We start from the raw sequence: 12406 nt of genomic DNA on the forward strand, positions 1-12406 counted from the left end.
AGGAATAGAGCATGTGCTTCTCTTCCAAACTAATTCACTTGTCTAGGTCCTGACTCCCAATCAATGACATTTGCAGGTATGTTTTTCTTTAGGAGCTAATTAAATTAAATGACATTTTACAAGTAGGTATGTGACCTAAAAGGTATAGTTTAAAAAAAAAAAAACTTATTCTGTGAGGACACAGGGAGAAGATGACCACATGTAAGACAGGAACAAAGTCTCCATCACTGGCTGGCCTTGCTGTCCTGTCCTGGAGAGTCCCATGCTCCAGAACTTAGAGAAAATATTGTGGTTTGAACCACCCAGATGCTAGTATTTTCTCATGGCTGCCTGAGCTGAATAGTGATTAACCACTTGTGTTGGACACCTCATGTGGTACATGGAAGACCCAATAAAGCATGCTGTGATAAGGTCCTTGCTATGGCACAGAAAAAGCTGCCTGTGGAGCATTCCATGAACAGACTGCTGAGGACTTTCAGAATAGAATCTAGAGTGCAGGATAGAGCCCAGAATTGTACCCAAGTAGAGCTTATGCTATCTGAATTCAGCAAACAAGTACTTCAAATAGTTTCAGTCCTACTGAAAATATCCAGAGGATAGAAGAAGCTCATGGCCATAATCTAGACTTTTATTCACTTTCATCAAATAAAGATGTGAATGTGTGATCATTGCTGTAATAATGTAGTTTTGACCAAGTTATATATGTGATGTTGTCACCCATAAATTTAGGAAATTGTGTGCATGTTACAAGGTCATTTCAGAGATTAGCTATCATGCATAGAGATATATTGCAGAGTGTTCATTACATAGGAACATGAAATACAGACAATAAAGTGTCTTATAAACTGAATTTAGGCATAAGAAGTAAAGTGGACGTTTTAAAATCCTCTAAATTTTATAGCAGTCTCCATTTACAGTAATAGAAAATAATGGATAACTACAATACAAGTTAATGTTTTACAGTTTTATGTATTGAAGCTTTAAAGGCTGTCAGGTTTAATGATGAAATCTTCATTGTCCATCTTTAAGTAAATGCAATGTGTTAAGAAATATAATGACTGTCAGGCGCTTATAAATGATTTCACTTAAATTTTCATCAAGAATCTTTTTACAAGTTCTAGGGTTATGTTCTCCATTTTTTTTTCACAACAGAGAAAAGGTTAGAATTATTCTCAAAGACATAATCAGTTATTGACAAAGCAATAATAAACTCAAGATTTCTGTCTTCAAAATGAAGATGTGATTTCAGCCATGAAAGCTATTTTCAGCACAAAAAATAAATAAGTATGAGACTTACAGAGAGGAAGACACCAAACAGTGTTGACTAAGAATCAGCCCTCCATTGTCCTTTGTTCTTGTCCTTCAAGTGCTTCACTTTAAATAAGTTAAAAAAGAACACAAATTAAATGTTTGAGTCAAAAATACCGATTTAAAATACAAGATCCCATATTGCTTGTATGAGCATCAAAGTAGACATTGCATGACAGATCTTAAATAACCCAGGGTTCTGCTTACAGATTTCCATACTGGTTCAGTTAGTGAACCATACTGGTTCACTACATGTTCAGCTGACAGATACTTGACATGAAAGAGAACATGTGAGTAACACGCGTTAACCTCAAAGTTATATTAGATAAGAAATCGGAAAAATTTAAACATTACTTAAAATCCATGTAATAAATGCTTGTCAAGAGCTTTACTCTGTTCTGTGAATTCAGCAGTGAAAAAATTATATAAGTAACTAGCAACAGCGTCCCTGCCACTATGCAGTTTATAAGCAAATACATATGTGAAACAATATAGGTTAGAGAAAAACAAAAGAACTGATGGGAATTATGGTATTATTATTTATGTAATGTATATATTTATTTTTGTCTGTATGGATGTCTGTTCATCACGTGCATACAGTGCTCGTAGAGGACATAAGGGGCCTTGGGACTTGAGTTATAGATGTTTGTGATCTACCAGTTAGATGCTGGCAATAGAACCTTGGTTGGTCCTTTGCAAGTGTAAACAGTACTCCTACCCCCTGAGCCATTTCTCCAGCATCCCCGGATGTTAAATATGGGATTCAAGTATATATCAACAAGCCTCCTGGTCAAAGAATGTTACTCTGTCTCTTATTTCATTTACCCATTGTCCAGTTTTGAATGTATTTGAAACATAATGTAGCCCTGAGTAGCCTTCTTATTTCAGTTATGGGCTACTACAATATTTGAAAGAATGATACACATTGGCAATGATTCTTAATATTTTTGACACAAATCTGCCATTGACACACATTTGGATGCTATGAAAATGCCTCCACATCTATTTCATGGCATTCTTGAAGCTCCATCTGGTTCTTCTCATAGAGGAACCCAGTGGAACTGGGGAGGAAAGAGTATAGGCATCAAAGGCCACGGAGGACACTGAGACAACATGTTCCACCGAATCAACTAAGCAGAGTACATCAAGGATCACAGAGAATGATGCAGCAAGTAAGGGGTCTGCATGGGTCTTTACCAGGTACTTTGTGTGTATGTTATGGCTGCTAGCCTGGTGTTTTGTGTGACACCTAAAGTAGGAGCAGGTGTTTCTCCAAGTCTTCGTCCTGCTCTTGGGACTCTTCCTCCTTGTGGGTTGCCTTGTCCAGCCTTCATAGGAGGGCTTTTGCGTTGCCTTATTGTAACTTATTTTCTCTTGTTTGGCTGTTGACTCTTGGAGGCCTGCTTTTTTATGAAGAGAAAATGGGGCTTAGAGAAACATTGACTTCCTAATGTAAGCATGGCATAACATCATGTCAACACCTAACTCATTAAATTAAGACTGATACTGAATTATGAGGTAAAGTAGTTGACCTGAGTTCACAGTCTAATCATATAAAAAAAACTTCAATTATTTAATAAAAGTTATGAGCCAGGTACTGAGAAAGAGAGGAGCTACTGTTATCCCTATTTAAAACTTTGGAAACTGAACTAGGGAAGAGTTAAATTAACTTCTCACAGTCGCAGGATTGCTGGCTTAATTGAGGCTGAGGGGGCAGGCTTCCTGACATTATAGACTGTCCATGATTATTGTTCCCTTAAAACTTCTTTCCTTTACACGGCCCCTTACTGACTCCCTTCCACAGCACCGTATGCTTTCTATGCTCTAAATTTTTAGTGCTTTAAATTTCTCCAGGCAGTGACAGGTGGAAGGCTGTTATGAAAAGCACAGGCAGAAACATTCTTGTTTAGCCTCTTTTTATATCTTTTTTCCCCCTACAGCTTAGGGTATTTTTCTCAATTATGCATACTTATTCATTCTGCCAAAAATTCTTTTAAGGCTGTTAAAGATGTAGACAATTTTCCCAGTTTGATGTTCCAAAGAAACCTGCTGTGTCTTTTTCATTCTTTGCAAAAATAGACATGGTAGGACCCACCAGCTGGTAAAGTCATTGAGAAGCTAAAACTTTCTCTCTGCTTTGGCCATTGTTATACTTCCATAGTTTCAGAATTTGAGCAGCACTTAATACCTCTGTGCTTTATGTTTTCCTTCAGAGAATGAGCATGCTGTTATTTGTTTGTAGTTGTTACAGAAATAATCCCAACGAGAGAAATTATTCTTCAAATGTCCACGAACACTGAATACTAAGTAATTCAGCAGCCTACTTATCAAAACCAAAACTAAACAAAAATCCCAACAAGCCAAATAAACAATCCAAAGAAACCTCACCAACAGAAAAAGAGTATTGAATCTTAGAAGTGTAAATATATATCCATATTCATCATCTATTATTTTTGTTTGAAATGAAAATATATTTTCCATAAACTCTCTGGGGAAAATCTGTATTTACCAGAGATCCTAAATTTATCTACATGTTCTAGTCTAGAAATTTTTACACTTTGAGAATTCATTAAAATGCATAACACAGCTTTTTATTTTTCTTTAAAGGGAAACATCAAAAATAAAATTAATAATCAACTATGGGACATTTGTTGAATTATTTATGATATAACAACAGAAATAAAGTATTATAGAGCAATTAAAAGGAGATTCGTGACTCCTGGTGTAGGGAGTCACTCATTCATAATTAATGATTAAGCCACTGAAGAAAAACAAAATTCAAGAAATGCCAGGAATGCTATAGCAAATTTTTATAAGAAAAATAATGTGAAAATATTTACCTGTAAATCCTCTCATTTTTACAGTTGTGCCAGCTGAGTGCTATTATTGCCATTCCATTGATCTTAAAAAAAAATGAATCATTAACTTCTGCCCATAATATATTTTATACATGAAGGGGGAATAAAATAGAACAAAAACCAGATAAGATTTTTGCCATAATGTTTTCCAGTTTTTAACTGATGCAGGAGTTAAATAAATAAATAAATAAATAATCAATGGACATCATGAAACAGGCAGAGAAATGGGAAAAATGAGCTGAAAAAAAATGACAGTCTTTGGAAATACCAAATTCTTGAGCTAAGATTCACATAAGAGTAAAAAAGTAGACTTTTTTGATCCTGTAACATGGGAGTATTTCCTGTATCTTCGTGTCTTCTTTATCTAGTATTGAATTAAAACAGTCTTTATAGATGTTCTTAATTTTATGAATAGAATGATTACATTTACTATGTAGTTCAGAAGACAATATGAATATAAACATTTTCCTGAATTCCTTCTTTCAACTTTGTATCTGGCTATAGAAAATATAACTTTTAGTGTTGATTTTGTGCCCTGTTAATTTGTTAAACTATAATTATATCCAAGCATTTTATTATGCATCTTTATTGTCTTTAAAATGTAGGAGCACTGATCTATAAGCAGAGCAGAATATTGCTAGGAATCATTTCATTGTAAAAACAGCTATGTTGCCAAAAACAATACCGAGATTTTGGTATAATTCCCATGAAATCTCAACGTATATTCTTAACAGTAATAGAAAAGAAAATCCTAAAATTTTTAAGGAATCATAAAATACAGGAAATAGGCAAATTATTATTTGTCAAACATTCAAAGCAATGCTACTCAGAAAATACAATTCAAGAGATATATTACACCACCTCATTTTGAATAATATTACACAGATACACACATACACACTTGTTTTTTTAATTAAATTTTTATTTTTTATATTAATTACAGTTTATTTACTTTGTATACCAACTGTAGCCCCCTCATTCTCTCCCAATTCCACCCTGTTTTTTTATACAAAAAAAAAATCAAACATACAGAAGATCATGAAGTGTATGGCAAATTATAAAATGTGATAATGAGGGGACATTCAAGATGGCAGCAGCCAGCTCTGACTTTATCTGAGGGTCAGAGGATCTGAAGATCCAAAATTGGTGAGTGGAGGGGCAGCTGAACCCAAAACAACGACATCGAGACTTCCAAGGAGAAAGGGGACAAACCCTGACCTGAGACCATTAGGATTCAGGTTAACCTCGGACTTCTCTGTGGACTTCTGGGAACTCAATTCCCAGGCACTTCTCCTTTAACAAACAGAGACAGCAGCAGAGGCAGCACAGGCATCTTGCAGTGCACAGAGCCCCCTGCACAAAGCATAGTGGTGGCTTCTCCTAGCACAGGACACCCTGCTTGTGATCTGAGACAGAATATTCAGTCCCCTGGCATTTCTCCATGACAGGCCTCCTTTCTCACTCCTTGGCAGAGGAGGAGGCTGCAGAGGCGGCCCACAGCTTCCACCACAGAGTGCAGAGTCTGGTCCGCAGTGTCCACAGCTCCTAGCCCAGAGTGCAGTGCCAGCAGCTCTGCCAGGCCAACCAGGTCCACGCCTCCCCAGGGCCAACAAGAAGGCATCTGTGCCGGTGGTCTCCTAGTTCTGCCATGGTGGCTGGACTCCCAGTGGACCGCAATACTAGCCCCCAAGTTCTGCAGCAACAGAGGGATTCAAGGGACACCATTATTAACATTGAAGATCTGCTCTGCAGGTCTACAAGTGAAGTCCAGGCAATCAACTCCTGGATTCCAGACAGATCTGAATACCAGAACAACAATATGACAGGACTGTAAACCCCTGAGGTATTTGGGAAATTGGCTCAAGCAAACTGTGCCCACAAACGGTGCCCACAAACTGTGTTGGCAAACTGTGCCTGCACTCTGCAGCTGCAAACAGTGCTAACATCTGCACTCCCTCCTGCGCCTGCATGCCTCCACCCATACTCCAAGCATCTACACTCTCTAGCACTCTCTCCTTCAAGAATACCTTCACACATACACACATGCTTCCTTCCCTGCAATTGCTATTCTGTGCCAGTAGCTCTTCCTCCCTTAGGTAGAGCTGAAACACCAACCCACATTCCAATGGACCTCTCTAATCTTCCTAAAGAATACTCCAGATACCAGAGAAAGATGGACCCAGTCTGAGGTACAGACTCCAGGAACAAACAGTGAAGGTTAGGGATAAGCAGATGACCAGAGGTCGGCATAATAACACACCCAACAAAAATCAGGACATCATGGCTTCACCAGCAACGCCCAAAATCAATGGATACTTTAATACATTGGAAACACAGGAAAATGACTTTAAAGCTATGCTTATCCAGTTATTAGAGCCGCATAAACAGGAAACAAATCTCTCAAAGAAATAGGCAAACAAATGGAGGCAAATAAAGAGGAAATGAACAAAGCTCTCAAAGAAACACAGGCAAATACAGCCAAACAAATAGAGGCACAATAGGTGGCATAGAGAGAGGAAATGAACAAAAAAATAGAGACCATCATAGAGAGACAGGAACCCACATTCAAATGGATGAAGGAAATGGTGCAAGGCATGAAAACAGAATTAGAAGAAAGAAAGAAACAAACAAACAAACAAAAAAAACGAAACAACAACAAAATGAGGAATACCCTGGAGCTGTAGAACTTAGAGAAAAGATTAGGAAACACAAAGTTAAGCATCACCAACAGAATGCAAGAGATGGAAGAGAGAATCTCAGGTGCTGAAGATACACTTGCTAAAATTGATTTATCTCTCAAAGAAAAAGTAAAATCAGAAAAGTACCAAACACAAAATATCCAAGAAACTAGGGACCCCATGAAAAGACAAAATCTAAGAATAATAGGATTAGATGAAAAAGAAGATTCCAGGCTCCAAGGGTTGGAAAATATTTTCAAGAAAATCATAGAAAAAAATTTTCCAACTTAAAGAGATATCCATAAACATGCAAGAAGCCTACAGAACACAGAATAGACTGCACCAGAAAAGAAACTCTTCACATCACATCATAGTCAAAACACTAAACCTTCAGAACAGAGAAAAAAATATTAAAGGCAGCAAGGGAAAAAGGTCAAGTATATATAACTTATAAAAGCAGACTTATCAGAATCACACCAGACTTCTCAACAGAAACTATGAAAGCCAAAAGGGCCTGGGCAGATGTCATGCAGACCATAAGAGATGATAGATAGCAACCCAAACTACTCTACCCAGAAAAGCTTTCAATCAACATAGATGGAGAAAGCAAAATATTCCATGACAAAACTAAACTTAAACAATAGTTACACAGTAACCCAGAATTATAGAAGATACTAGAAGGAAAACTCCAAACTAATTAAAAGAACTACACCTAAGAAAACACAAGATATAAATAACTTCACAATGAAAAATTAAAAGAAAACACACTAGCACCACCAACCCCACAATAAAAGGAACTAACATTCATTGGTCTCTATTATCTATCAACATCAATTGACTCAACTCTCCAATGAAAAGACACAGACTAACAGAATGATTACAGAAACAGGATCCAACATTCTGCTCCATCCAAGAAACATACCTCTTCAACAAAGATAAATGCTACCTCAGAGTAACTGGCTGGATTCATGTTTTTCAAGCAAATGGACCCAGAAAACAAGCTGGGGTAGCTACGCTAATATCTAATAAAATAGACTTTCAACCAAAATTAATAAAAAAAAAATGAGGAGGGGCACTACATTCTCATCAAAGGAAAATTCCACCAGGAAGATATCACCAATTCTGAACATGTATGCTCCAAATATGAGAGCAACGACATTTTAAAAGATACATTATTAAAGCTTAAATTACACATTGATCCCAACACCTTAATAGTAGGAGAATTCAATACTCCACTCTCAGCAAAGGACAGATCATCTAGAAGCTAAATAGGGAAATAAAGGCACTTACCGAGGTCCTAAATCAAATGGATCTAATAGATATCTACAGAACTTTTCACCCAAATTCAAGAGAGTATACCTACTTTTCAGCATCTCTTTGAACCTTCTCCAAAGTAGACCATATAATTGGTTTCAGCAGATACAAAAAGATTGAAATAAGCCATTGTATTCTATCTGACCACCATGGACCTCAACAACAACCGAAATAGCAAAAAACCTACAAACACACAAAAACTGATCTATTCAATGACAGCTGGGATAGGGAAGAAATAAAAAAAGAAACTAAGGACTTCCTAGAATTCAATGAAAATGAAGGCACAATATACCCAAATTTATGAGACAATGAAAGTAGTGCTAAGAGAAAAATTCATGGCGCTAAGTGCCTTCAAGAAGAAGTTTGAAACATCACATACAAGCCACTTAATGTCCCAACTGAGACCCCTAGAAACAAAGGAAGCGGACACAGCCAAGAGATGTAGACAGGTGGAAATAATCAAACTCATGACTGATATCAATAAATTAGAATCAAATAAAACTATTCAAAGAATCAGTGAAACCAAGAGCTGGTTCTTTGAGAAAATCAACAAGATAGACAAACCCTTATCCAAATTAACTAAAAGGCAGAGAGAAACTATCCAAATCAGAAAAATCACAAATGAAAATGGGGACATAACAACAGACACTGAGGAAATCCAAACAATCATTAGGTCTTACTACAAAAGCCTATATGCCACAAAATTTGAAAATCTAAATAAAATGGATAATTTTCTTGATAAATTCCATTTACCAAAATTAAATCAAGATCAGGTAGAAAGACTGAATAGTCTTATATCCCCCAAGGAAATATAAGCAGTCATCAAAAGTGTCCATTCTAAAAAAGCCCAGGGCCAGATGGTTTCAGGGCAGAATTCTACCAGATCTATAAAGAAGTGCTAACTCCAATTCTCTTCAAATTATTCCACAAAATAGAAACAGAAGGAACATAAAGAAATTCATTTTATGAAGCCACAGTCATTTTGATATCTAAATCACACAGAGACCCAATTAAAAAAGAGAACTTCAGACCTATGTTTCTTATGAACTTTGATGCAAAATACACAATAAAATACTGGCAAACTGAATCCAAGGACATTTAAAAGATATCATCCAACATGTCCAAGTAGGCTTCATCCCAAGCATGCAGGGGTGGTTCAATATACGGGAATCCATCAATGTAATCTATCATACAATCAAACTGAAGGAGCTAAACCACATGATCATCTCCTTAGATGGTAAAAAGGCACTTGACAAAATCCAACACCCATTCATATTTAAAGTCTTGGAGAAATCAGGGATACAAGGCACATACCTAAACATAGTAAAGACAATATAGAGCAAGCCTATAGCCAATATCAAATTAAATCAATCCCAGTGAAATCAGGGACAAGGCAAGGCTGCCGACTCTGTCCATATCTCTTTAACATAGTACTTGAAGTCCTAGCTAGAGTAATAAGACATCTAATGGAGATCAAGGGGATACAAATTGGAAAGGAAGAAGTCAAAGTATCACTTGTAGATGATATGGTAGTATACCTGAGCAACCCCAAAAATTCATCCAGAGAACTCCTTCTGCTGATAAACACCTTCAGGAAAGTGGCTTGATACACAATTAACTAAAAAAAATTAGAAGCCCTCCTGTGTACCAAAGACAAAAGGGCCAAGAAAGAAATTAAGGAAACAACACACTTCACAATAGCCACTAATAACATAAAGTACATTGGTGTGACTCTAACCAAGCAAGTGAAAGACTTGTTAAAGAAAAAAAAAAATAAAACACTTCAAGTTTAGTACCAAAAACATTCAAGAGGATATGGAAAGATCTCCCTTGCTCATGGATCGGTAGGATTAACATAGTGAAATTGACCATTCTGCCAAAAACAATCTACAGATTCAATGCAATTCACATTGAAATACCAACACAACTCTTCACAGAACTTGAAAAAAAATTCTCAACTTCATATGGAGAAACTAAAACACCAAAACTGCCAAAACAATCCTGTACAACAACCAATCATCTGGAGTTATCTCCATCCCTTATCTCAAGCTGTACTACAGTGCAATAATAATAAAAACTGCCTGGTTCTGGCATAGAAACAGAATGATGAATCAATGGAATTGAATTGAAGGCCCCCACACCAATAAATCCACACACCAATATATACTTGATTTTTGACAAAGAATCAAAAAACATACAATGGAAAAAAGACAGCATCCTCAACAAATGGTTCTGGTTTAACTGGATGTCTACATGTAGAAAAATGCAAATAAATCCCTATTTACCACTCTGCACAAAACTAATATTTAAGTGGATCAAAGACCTTAATATAAAACCAGACACACTAAATTGGTTAGAAGAAAAAGTGGAAAGAGCCTAGAACTCATTGGTACAGGAGACAACAGAACATAACGACCAACAACACAGGCTCTGAGATCAACAATCAATAAATGGGACCTCATGAAACTGGAAAGCTTCTGTAAAGCAAAGGTCACTGTTGTCAGTACAAAACAACAGCCTACAGACTGAGAAAGGATCTTCACCAACCCTATATCTGACAGAAGGCTAATATCCAGAATATATAAAGAACTAAAGAAGTTTAAAAGCAACAAATCAAGTAATCCAATTAAAAAATTGGGTACAGAGCTAAACAGAGAATTCTCTGTAGAGGAATATAGAATGGCAGAGAAACACTTAACGAAATGTTTAATGTCCTTAGTCATCATGGAAATGCAAATCAAAACCACCCTGAGATTTCACCTTACACCCATGAGAATGGCTAAGATAGAAAACTCAAGTGACACATGCTGGAGAGGATGTGGAGAAGGGGAAACTCTCCTTCACTGCTCATGGGAATGTAAACTTGTACAACCACTTTGGAAGTCAATTTTGTGCTTTCTCAGACAATTTGCTTCCTCGAGATCCAACTATAATAACCTAGGCATATATCCAAAATATGATCAAGTACACAAGGACATTTGTTCAATCATGTTCATAGCAGTTTTATTCATAATAGCCAGAACCTAGAAACAACCAAGATGTCCCTCAATGGAGAAATGGATACAAAAATTGTAGTACATTTAGAAACTAGAATACTACCCAGCAATTAAAAACAAGGAAATCGTGAAATTTGCAGGCAAATGGTAATAACTAGATAAGATCATCCTTAGTGAGGTATCCCAGAAGCAGAAAGACAAACACAGTATATACTCACTTAAAAGGGGATAAAAGATGTAGGATGTAGGATAACCCTACAAAAATCTTCATGCTTAAAGGTGAGCTAGAAGGAGGACCCTGGGTAAGACAATCAATCCTCACTCAGAAAGGCAAACTGGATGGACATTAGAAGAAGGAGAGAACAAGAAACAGGACAGGAGCCTACCAAGAAGGGACTTTGATAGACTCTATCCTGCATTGTATAAAAACAGATAATGAGACTCAAAAACAAACTTTGGGCAGAGTGCAGGGAATCTTATGAAAGAACGGGAAGAAAGTAAGACCTGGAGATTACAGGAGTTCTACAAGGATATCAGCAAAACCAACATATCTGGTCACTGGGGACTTTTCTGATACTGATACTCTAACCACGGACCATTCTTAGATTTAACCTAGAACCCTTGCTCAGATGTAGCCCATGGCAGCTCAGTATCCAAGTGAGCACCCTAGTAAGGGGAACAGGGAATATCTCTGACCTGAACTCTGTGGCTAGCTCTTTGGCTGCCTATCCTGGATGGGAGAGCTTCCTGCCAAGCCACAGAGGAAGACAATGCAGCCAGTTCGGATGAAAAGGGGTAAGTCAGGTTCAGAAGGAAAGGGAGGAGAACCTCCCCTATTCATGGAATTGGAGATGGACATAGGAGGAGATGAGGGAGGGAAGGTGGGAATGGAAGGTGAGGAGGGAGATGGCTACAGCTGGGATACAAAGTGAATAAACTGTAATTAATATAAAAATTTAATTAAAAAAGAAAAACTGTGATAATGACAACAAACATTGAACAACATTTTCAATAGAGCAAAATTGAATTGCTTCCACCATTTTACTCTCTTTTGCCTCCTGTTGTTGACTCCTCCTATCTAACCCTTCTGTATTAATCAAAATATCTACCAGTAGGACGTGTGTCAAACCTAGAACTTTGGAGACACTATCTCTAAACTATGTTTGAAGGAGCTAATTGCTATGTATCCTATATCAAGTCTGAAAATGCATCAAGAATAACATTGAGTTAACATCTCAAAAGTTTATTATTT

Source organism: Meriones unguiculatus, chromosome 3 (assembly GCF_030254825.1).
Source record: "Meriones unguiculatus strain TT.TT164.6M chromosome 3, Bangor_MerUng_6.1, whole genome shotgun sequence".
NCBI classification, from domain to species: Eukaryota; Metazoa; Chordata; class Mammalia; order Rodentia; family Muridae; genus Meriones; species Meriones unguiculatus.